The sequence below is a fragment of the Mustela nivalis genome, assembly GCF_964662115.1.
Source record: "Mustela nivalis genome assembly, chromosome: 3".
Lineage (NCBI taxonomy): Eukaryota > Metazoa > Chordata > Mammalia > Carnivora > Mustelidae > Mustela > Mustela nivalis.
The window spans coordinates 172,940,160-172,949,802 of record NC_139022.1 but is presented as its reverse complement, the minus strand read 5'-3'; positions in this window follow the sequence as shown (position 1 = coordinate 172,949,802).

The following is a 9,643-nucleotide window of genomic DNA, read 5'->3' as shown; positions in this document are numbered from 1 at the left end:
AAAAGCCTGTCTATTCTCGCCACCCGGGAAAGATTAGCATCCCCAGGCTTGTGGGGGGACAGTCAGTAAAAGCCAGCAGATCTACGATGCTGGAAGGACTCTAAGCAAAGGATTGCACCTGTGCACTCCTCAGACTGAGCCCCAAGAGTGTTGACAAGGATTCCTCATGGTGGGGGGTTTGAATCTGACCCCAGGCAGAGCCATGGAAGCAGAATGCATCCTGGGCACAGATGTAAGGCAGCCAAATTAGATCCACAAATGGATCATGCAAAACGGGGGGATGACGTGGAGTGGGAGGGAGGGCTGGAACTCAAGGATCAAAGATACAATAGCAGATCCTAGCATCCCAGACAAATAAATGTCAGATAGGCTCTCCCCTGTCTTCTCTCGCGATCAGAGTTGAAATACGACCCCAGAAATGTTGGGGTCACCTCCAGTTGGCAAAATTTGTATCACCTCCATGGAACAGAGTCACAAAATTAAATGATAAGTTATATAAAAAAAGAAATACTATTCCTGGCACACGAAGACAGGGCTGATCGAAATATACCCACATGGTGCTAACAGCAAGGTCACCGGAAATGTACGAAGGAAGGTCCATCAAATCTGATTTGAGCACAGCTTTTATTGGTATCGTAACTGAGACATTTAAAAAATAAGAAGAAAAATGAACAAACTTTTAGTACAGCATTCGGTTTACATAGTACTTTCCCTACCTGAAATTCAAGAACTTGTGGATGAAATAGTCCAACTCTCCCTCTACCATCACTGCCCAAGAATGCCACTGTGTGTCTTGTGTTTTCAAATATTCAGGGGAAAAAAAACATCAGGACTCTTCAAAAAGTCTGGTAGAAGTTAAGTTTGCACAAAATTCCTTTACTCAGACTTATGGAAGCTTGTGCTAACCGTGTGGCCCATTCTACGCAAATGGAAAGAGTGAATGTGGACTGGGGGCTGCTGGGGGGCCCAGGGGTGGGGAATAGAGAAGCCCTTTCCCAGCTGGGCCTAGGCCAAGAAGTGAATCAAAGGAGAGGGGGTGTACTGGAAATAAAGCTTTGTCCTCTTCTTGTATTCTTCCCAACCCTGGGAAGTGGAAGGTCTAGGAACTTGGAATCTGAAAAACTCAACACACTTGCTTCTTGTTGGGGCTTCCTGGAACCCAGAGAAGGAAGAGCCCAGCAGAGAAACTGAGCCCCTGAGGGACGTTGTGGTCTGCTCCCATCTATACTGAGGACGGTTCCCCTAACATGAGGAGGAGGCAGAGTGGTGCTGGCCAACGGGACCAGACCAGGGATCCCTCCAGGAGTGAGGAAGAGAAATCCAAGCATCCAGCTTTGCCACAGAGGGCCTCTCCACCTCTCTTACCTTCTGACCCTCATCGTTTCATCTCATCTTTTAAAAACTCACACTCAGGGGTGAAGCCAGGATGGACCCAGATCTGAGCCACCCACAGACCAGGCTCACCATGAATGTGTGCATGTGGCTGGGGGTGGGAGCCATCAGACACCGTAACACAAGGTCTAATAAAAAAGGAACTCGTCCCCTTGCCTGAGAGGTGGGCACTCAAGAGTGAGGGTCTTTCCCAAGGGTGATGCTGGCAGGCAGAGCAGTCCACCCTCTGGCTTCTGACCACACACCAGTTCGGAGAAAGTGATGCCCAGGGCCAACTTTCATCTCTGCTTTTCTGACCATATGTGACCCCACTCTGCCCTTAATAGCGGTCCCCTATTTATTGCTGGGCATGCCCCTGGTGACATGCACCAGAGTCCTCCTCGCTGAGAATGTCTGGGAAGTTGTAAAGAAGATTCTAGAAACTGGAAGTCAGCAAAGGCCCTTCCTTCCCAGGAATGTTGACAAGCAGGCTAGAGTAAGAGTAAGTAATGCCAGAGACAGTACTTAGCAAGATGGCACACACATTGTTTCCAATGTTCTCTGAAAGTCTGGTTTACCTAGCAGTTCTTTTTAAAAGTTAGTGATGACTTCATCAAGATGAAAAGCTTCTGCACAGCAAAGAAAACAGTCAACAAAACAAAGAGGCAACCCACGGAATGCAAATGACAGTGCAAAGGGCTGATATCCAAGATCTGTAAAGAACTCCTCAAACTCAACACACACAAAACAGATAATTATGTCAAAAAATGGGCAGAAGACATGAACAGACACTTCTCCAAAGAAGACATACGAATGGTTAACAGACATGTGAAAAAATGTTCATCATCATCAGGGAGATTCAAATCCAAACCACATTGAGATACCACCTTACACCAGTTAGAGTGGCCAAAATCAACAAGACAGTGTTTTGGAGAGGATGTGGAGAAAGGGGAACCCTCTTACACTGTCATTGGGAATGCAAGTTGGTGCAGCCACTTTGGAAAACAGTGTGAAGTTTCCTTAAGAAATTAAAAATAGAGCTTCCCTATGACCCTGCAATCACACCACTGGGAATTTACCCCAAAGATACAGATTTAGTGAAAAGAAAGGCCATCTACACCCCAATGTTCATAGCAGAATTGCCACAGTTGCCAAACTGTGGAAAGAACCAAGATGGCCTTCAACGGACAAATGGATAAGGAAGATGTGGTCCATATACACTATGGAGTATTATGCCTCCATCAGAAAGGATGAATACCCAACTTTTGTATCAACATGGACAGGACTGGAAGAGATTATGCTGAGTGAAATAAGTCAAGCAGAGAGAGTCAATTATCACATGGTTTCACTTATTTGTGGAGCATAAGGAATAAATAACACGGAGGACATGGGGAGATGGAGAGGAGGGGTTGGGGGGAACTGGAGGCGGAGACAAACCATGAGAGACTGTGGACTCTGAGAAACAAACTGAGGGTTTTGGAGGGGAAGGGGTAGGAGGTTGGGTGAGCCTGGTGGTCGGTATTATGGAGGGCATGGACTGCATGGAGCACTGGGTGTGGTGCATAAACAATGGATTCTGGAACACTGAAAAGAAAAAAGAAAAAAAAATAAAAGTTAGGGATGGTTTCCTGTTATTTTATAGCAACATTGATCCATGAATCCTCAACATCTCACTTGATGGAACGAGCAAGATGATCGTTAATATGTGGACTGACTCAGTGACCCCTCTGCCAAAAAGTGAAAAGTGAATCATGCTTTGATTTACAGTATATTGAGCCGAATTAACCTTTTTTCCCTTTTTTCTCACCTTTCTTGATGACAGCCATGAACCTTGTCTTATAATTTTAAGTAATAAAATTGTGTCAAATGTTCTACAGGTGGACTGGTAGATAAAGGAGGAAGGAATGCAGAAGAGGAATTCCTAGGAGAGGAAATTAAGAGTATAAAAATGCATATACCAACTCCTTATTTCTATTTTTTTAAAGGCATATTGTGTAATATATCAAGATCAAATCATAGCATATAGTGGTAATGGCTGCTATTCTGCGTATGTCTTTAGATATTAATTTTGCAAAATATGGAAGGATGATTTCAATGCATATGGATTCCAAATGTCATGGCAACTTGAAGAAGAGGCTCAAAGAAGCCAGAGAAAAATTCTACTTTAGGTTCTTTTATCCAGAGGGGGTTCGGAATAAGGCGGCACCATGGAAATGGGATGAGTGTGGGGAGGAAATATGTTTTGGAGACAAAGACAGGAGGCTTGGGTACCTTCGAGGATTCCAGTTTTAAGAACTTGTGCACGCTGGTACCGTTTACTTAGATGGCAAAGATTGTTAAAAGAATGGATGGGCGGCTGGATGGATGAATAAACAAATAAATATGTAAAGATAATAACACAGTAAAGTAGAATGAGTCTTCAGGGTAAGAAATAATGCAGTAGGCATTTTTCTTTTAGATCATGCAGGGTTCTCCAGAGAAAGAAATCAATAGGAGATATATCTATGAATTAACTCACATGACTGTGGAGGCTGACAAGCTTGACATCTCTAGGGCAACCAGTGGCTAGAAACTCAGGCATATATTGCATTGTTGAGGCAAAATTCTTCTTTCTAGAGGGGTCTCAGGGTTTGTCCTCTCTTCTTCTTCTTCTTAAAATCTTCAACTGATTAAATGAGGCCCACCCACATTATTGAAGGTAATCTCCTTTACTAGCAATTAACTGGTCACAGATATTAATCACATAAGACAGACAAAATGCCTTTCTCCGCAACATTTTATTAGGCTTTGGTTAAATAACTGGGCACAAAAGCCGACCCAGGTCAAAATAATAACCATCTAAGAACCCCTCAAAATAATGATCACAGCCAATAAAGAAAACTCCAAAATCACACTGGTTCCTTCAAATGTTACTTATTGGAATTATTTCACTGTTCATGTATCTTTATTATAAACTTTATAGCAAATGTAAAAGTAGACAATCTGAACCAAGCATATGTACTGTGTATGCCTGTCAACTGAAATTAATAGATAAAATGTTATCATTTTTTAAGCTTCCTATCATTTATGTTACTTTCCCCCCAACGGTGAACCTTGAAACTTGATGGGTCCAGGCCAGTCACCCTGGTACCGAGGGACAGAAAAATAAGGGTGATCAACAATGCTTTCTGAGGAAAGATTATCAGTCAAAAAAGGGAAATGATAAAGGAAATTTTCAACTTTTTATGTGTGTGGGCTCTGCTGTTGGGCTCTCAGGGAAGCTACACGTCAACACTGACCAAGGTGAGAGTGACTTAACCAAACTTCAAAGCATGGGTTCTATTTCTGCCAAGCACACATTGTACATCTGCTTGGTTAGCAAATAACCTAAAAAAAAAATTTCTAACTAAAGATAAGAGTGAAAATATCCCTAGATTCCATTGCCATACCTCCAAAGCCTGCAACCTCGCACATACTATAAGCACAAGATAAAGCTTATCATTTTCTGGAATGTCCTTCATCATGATGATTTGTAGCTCTCGATGTAACGAAAAACATGCATGACCCATATAAAGCATTCCTTCTCTGGGCTCGCTCTTCTCTGTGAAGACTGTGTGTCCCAGACAGTGTCCTCACGTGAGTTTGAATGAAACTCTTTTCCACTTCTTAGAAATTCTAAGAGTTTTGTTCATTTCACATCCACAGCTCCAAGTAATTGTATGATGGAAACCACTATATTTTACCAATGGTGTAACTCAAAGGTCAGCAAACTACAGTCAGTGGGCCAAATCTCGTCCACCACCTACTGCTGCAAATGGAATTTTCTGGAACACAACCATGCCCGTGGCCATTGTCTATGGTGGCTTTTGTGTGACCAAGGCTGAGCTGAGTAGTGGTGACTGCGACCAAATGAGGCTCCCAAGGCAAAAATATTTACTATCTGGCCCTTTTATAGAGAAAGTCTGTGGAATTATCCCACCAAAACAGTGGGGCTCAGTGGCAAAGATTCAGGATTCAAAGTTGTGAGCAGGTCTGGGGGTGCCTGGTTGGCTCAATCAGTTAAGCGTCCAACTCTTAATTTTGGCTCATGTCTTGATCTCAGGGTCATGAGTTCAAGCCCCGCACTGGGCTTTGCACTGGGCATGGAGCTTACTTAAAAAAAAAAAAAAAAAAAAGTAGGTAGCAGATCTGAACCCAGCGGACATCTGGGAAAACTTTAAAAGAAGAGTGAAACATGACATCAGGGAGAAGAAACCCAAAACATCTGCATTTGGTTTCAAAGCAGCTTAGCCTCAGGCAACTGTTAGCTTGCCGCTCAAAAAAAGTCAAGCTTGGGGCCTCTGGACCTAAACCTGACCCCTAATAAAACTCACAATGAGGATTTGCACATGCACACAAATGGCGCAGCCCCTCTGCTTTCTCTTGCGAGTAGCAATTGGCCTCGGGTTTTTCACTCCATTTTTAAGCAGCCTATGATCACCTCCAAAAAGGAGAGAAAATAATCGTTAAAAGATTGCATTGCTAAAAACAAAACAAAACATTATCATTAAAAAGAAATTGCCTTGTGGGACACCTGGGTGGCTCGGGTCATGATGCCGGGGTCCTGGGATCGAGTCCTGCACTGGGCTCCCTGCTCAGCACAGATCCCACTTCTCCCTGTGCCTGGCACTCTCCCTGCTTGTGCTTTCTCTCTCTCTCTGACAAGTAAATAAATAAAATCTTTTTTTTTAATTGCATTGTTTTTTTTTTTTTCTGGCAAGAGCATATTATGAAGCTTTAAACTTTAATGAAGTAGTTTTGCCACATAATTATTCCTAAGTTTTGTCTGCCACTTGATATCTGGAAACATTTTGTCATATCTATGGAAACTGCCCACTCCCCCAACCTCCCACACCTTTCTTTGCCTGGAATAAATTTCACTGAAATGAACTGACTTTAACATCTCAACTCATTACCTTGTATCTGCACCAAAATAGTGCCTGAGATTCTGTAAGTATCAAATGAGAGGAAAGTTGATACAATATTTTTTATCACCGAACTGTAAGAAAATACATGACCACAAAGACGTGGGACAAAATAAAATTATTTTTTTCCAAAAGACGAAACCCCCCACAATGCTTGGTCCAATACAATGAACATTGGTGATTATTCGACCACGCGTGGTGCCTTTATGATCGACCACGTGCTAAGCTGTGTGTCCAGCAGAAACAAATCCCAGCCCGATGCCTCCTACCCGAATCCCCGGGTGGAGCGGGGTGGCATACACTTTTATCTCGGGTTTGTAGATGGGAAGCCCGGCCCATCCCCCCCACAGCCCACACCCCGGCGATGACACAGAGCCCAGGATGGCACAGAAAAACACCTGCACAGGGCACTCTTCACCCCGACCTCCCCACGCAGACCCACGATGCCCCCGCGGCTCTCGTGCCTGTGGTTTAGAGAACACCAAGCATCCCAGCGCTCTGCCTGTCTCCTCTTTTCTGTCTCTCCTCCTGCAAGATAGGAGGTTTTTTTCTCTTCGGGATCTGGTCTGACCAGTCCATTTTTCTGCTTGCTGGGAAGTGACTGCTTTTCCAGGAGTTACCTCTTCCCCTTGTCAGAGTTGCTAAGTCCAAGGAGGAGAGCCTGATCCGAGCAGGGCCAGGCAGGAGCGGTGGCGGGGAAAGAGAAGCCAGTCTCTGTGTGCCCTGGGCTGGGGGGCAGGCAGCCCTCGCCCCCCCGGTAGCTGCCTTGCTCCCTGATAAATGAATCAGAGAAGAGGAGGGGACAATGGGAGAGAGGGGGTCAGGGGAAGGGACACCCACCCCCATCACCACCACCATTCCAGTCTCTGGATCCAAGTATTCCTGAAGCCAAAGCACATTTTTTACTTTGGGTCCCCTGTGGAATCCACAATTATTGTAATAGTATCACATTTGTTTTATCTCATTGGGAATGGCTTCTATCATGAGCCCACCTAGCAAAGATCATTACAGTCTTCCAACTTACCATTCATTTCCATTTCTTCAGGGCACTAGCTGGTGACCAGTTCAGGCTAAGGTCACAATGGGGAGTCCTACTTTATGCCCCAGCCCTTGTGGTACCGACGTTGCCTTAAAATCTCCTGTCCTGATTCAGAGGCGTGACTAACAAGCCAAACGCCAGGGGCCGCAGGGGCCGCAGAGAACGAGTTTCAGGGCAGATGGGTCTTTGGACCCTCAAACACTCCACCAGGAGACTTACTGTCTCTGTTCACATATGCCCAGGCTGGCATTTAATTTTTTTTTTTTTCTCATGTTACAGAGATAAGCTCCAGCAGTAATTCCCAGGTCAAGCTGCTGGAAAAAGCCAATCTAACATCGCCATATTTTTCTGTTTTAACTCGATTCAGAAAAAAAGAAAAAACACATATTTTCTTCAACACCTATTTCTAGATAAAGCTAGAAGTTAGAAACGACAGCAGACTGCCTTCAGCGGCTATGGCCATGAAGCTTGGTCACTTCCATATTCTTCTTTTCCCAAGAAACCAACTCTTATTTGGAGAGCACATACCCCCTTGTCCTTGTGCGTTCAGAACCAGTTGTCTTTCCTCTGGGGCTTTTTCCTGGGGAGGGGGTCGCTCTCGCGGGGAACAGTGAGCGGCCTCCTGGCTCATCTGACTCTAGGCACCTTCTCCAGGTTGGGCGGCTGACATTCCCTGGGAGGGACATTCCCTAACCTGCCCTAGGAGGGACCATTTCTTGGACGGTAGGGAATCCAAACTCGAGTCCAGAATCCAAACTTAAAGGCGGAATCAGTACAATTAAGGACTGATACATAAAACTACGTAGTTTTAAGATTTTATTTATTTATTTGAGAGAGAGCATGTGAGAGTGAGCAGGGGGAGGAGCAGAGGGAGAGAAAGAGAGAGACTCTTAAGCAGACTCCACACTGAGGGCAGAGTCCGATGTGGGGCTCAATCTCACGACCCTGAGATCACAACCTGAGCTGAAATCAAGAGTCTGACATTCAACTGGCTGAACCACCCAGGCGCCCCAATAAATAATATTATTAAAAAATAGTTGTGACTATAAAGAGCCACGTCACCACATACCAGCATCCAAAAAACCACTGGAATTCACGAACTCTTGGTGCTACACCACCTTGCTATATCTTAGTGGCTTCATCCCTCAAAGGCCAGGAAGATGCCCAGTGATGCCTTAGAGTTATGGAGAAATTTACTCATGCAAACATTTGATGTAGGAGATGCGAGCATAGAGGGTCTTTCAGTGCATGAATCCCTCCGGCGCCCTCGGCATGCTCCGTCTTACAAGCCTGGTGGCAGAAGCTTTCTCCAACTTTGATTCCACGAGCACTCCTTGAATTCGGGGACTTTAAGGTATCTCTAAATCAGGACGAGTCTTATAACCCAAACCATGTCATAGTTTAACTAGCAGCATTTTTTTTTTCTTAGAAGTAGATAAAATAACTGTGCCTTTTATAACCAGTGGCATTTTAGAGTCTATGAAATACGGCAACTCAATGAGTCCTTCCAGAAACCAAGCGCTTTTTTAAAGCAGGTTAACTTTGGTTTTTGGATTTAATTCATCTCTCTGTAGCTTTGGTCAAAATGTGCAGAAATCACAGCTTGGGGACCTGCTCCATGGCCCTGAGAGGGATGGGACATGTTCCTCAGAGAGGTCCCGAGGTTTGTGAAGTTTGGGAAATGAACCAGTTTTCTTAGTCACTTTGATTTACTGAAATAAATTAGGCATCTGTCAACAGGGTGTTCTCCCACTCAGGATTTCCCTACCACAAAGCCTTTTTCCTAGGACCAATTTGAAGGTGAAAAGAAATGTTGAGAAAATGAAGCCCTGAGAAATTATGCAATTTGTGCCCAAAGACCCAGAAAAGAAGTAATAAAGCCAGCAATGCAGCTGGGGCCTTCACACCATAGTGCCTCGTTAACACACACTACTACTTCATGCACCATTTTTCAGTGCAACTAGGAAGGCACCATGGTATAGATATCTCCTTCCTAATGCACTTTTCCGAGACTCTCAAAATGAACAAGTTAACGGAACCTAGTTAAAGACAAATTTACACTGGAGATCAACAACCTCTTAAATTGTGGAATTTTCTAGTGCATGTGATATCTGTGGAATGTGTCACTCCATTGCCTTCCAAGACCCAAGATCAGCTTTTGGAGCATCCACACTTTTTGGAGCAAGTGAAGGTTAAGGGGCAGAAGCTAGAGACCCGTTAGTATGGGTCCCTAATGCCTTGAAACCATGGCAGTACTTTTGAGAAGTAATACCCACCAGCGGCTTACTGC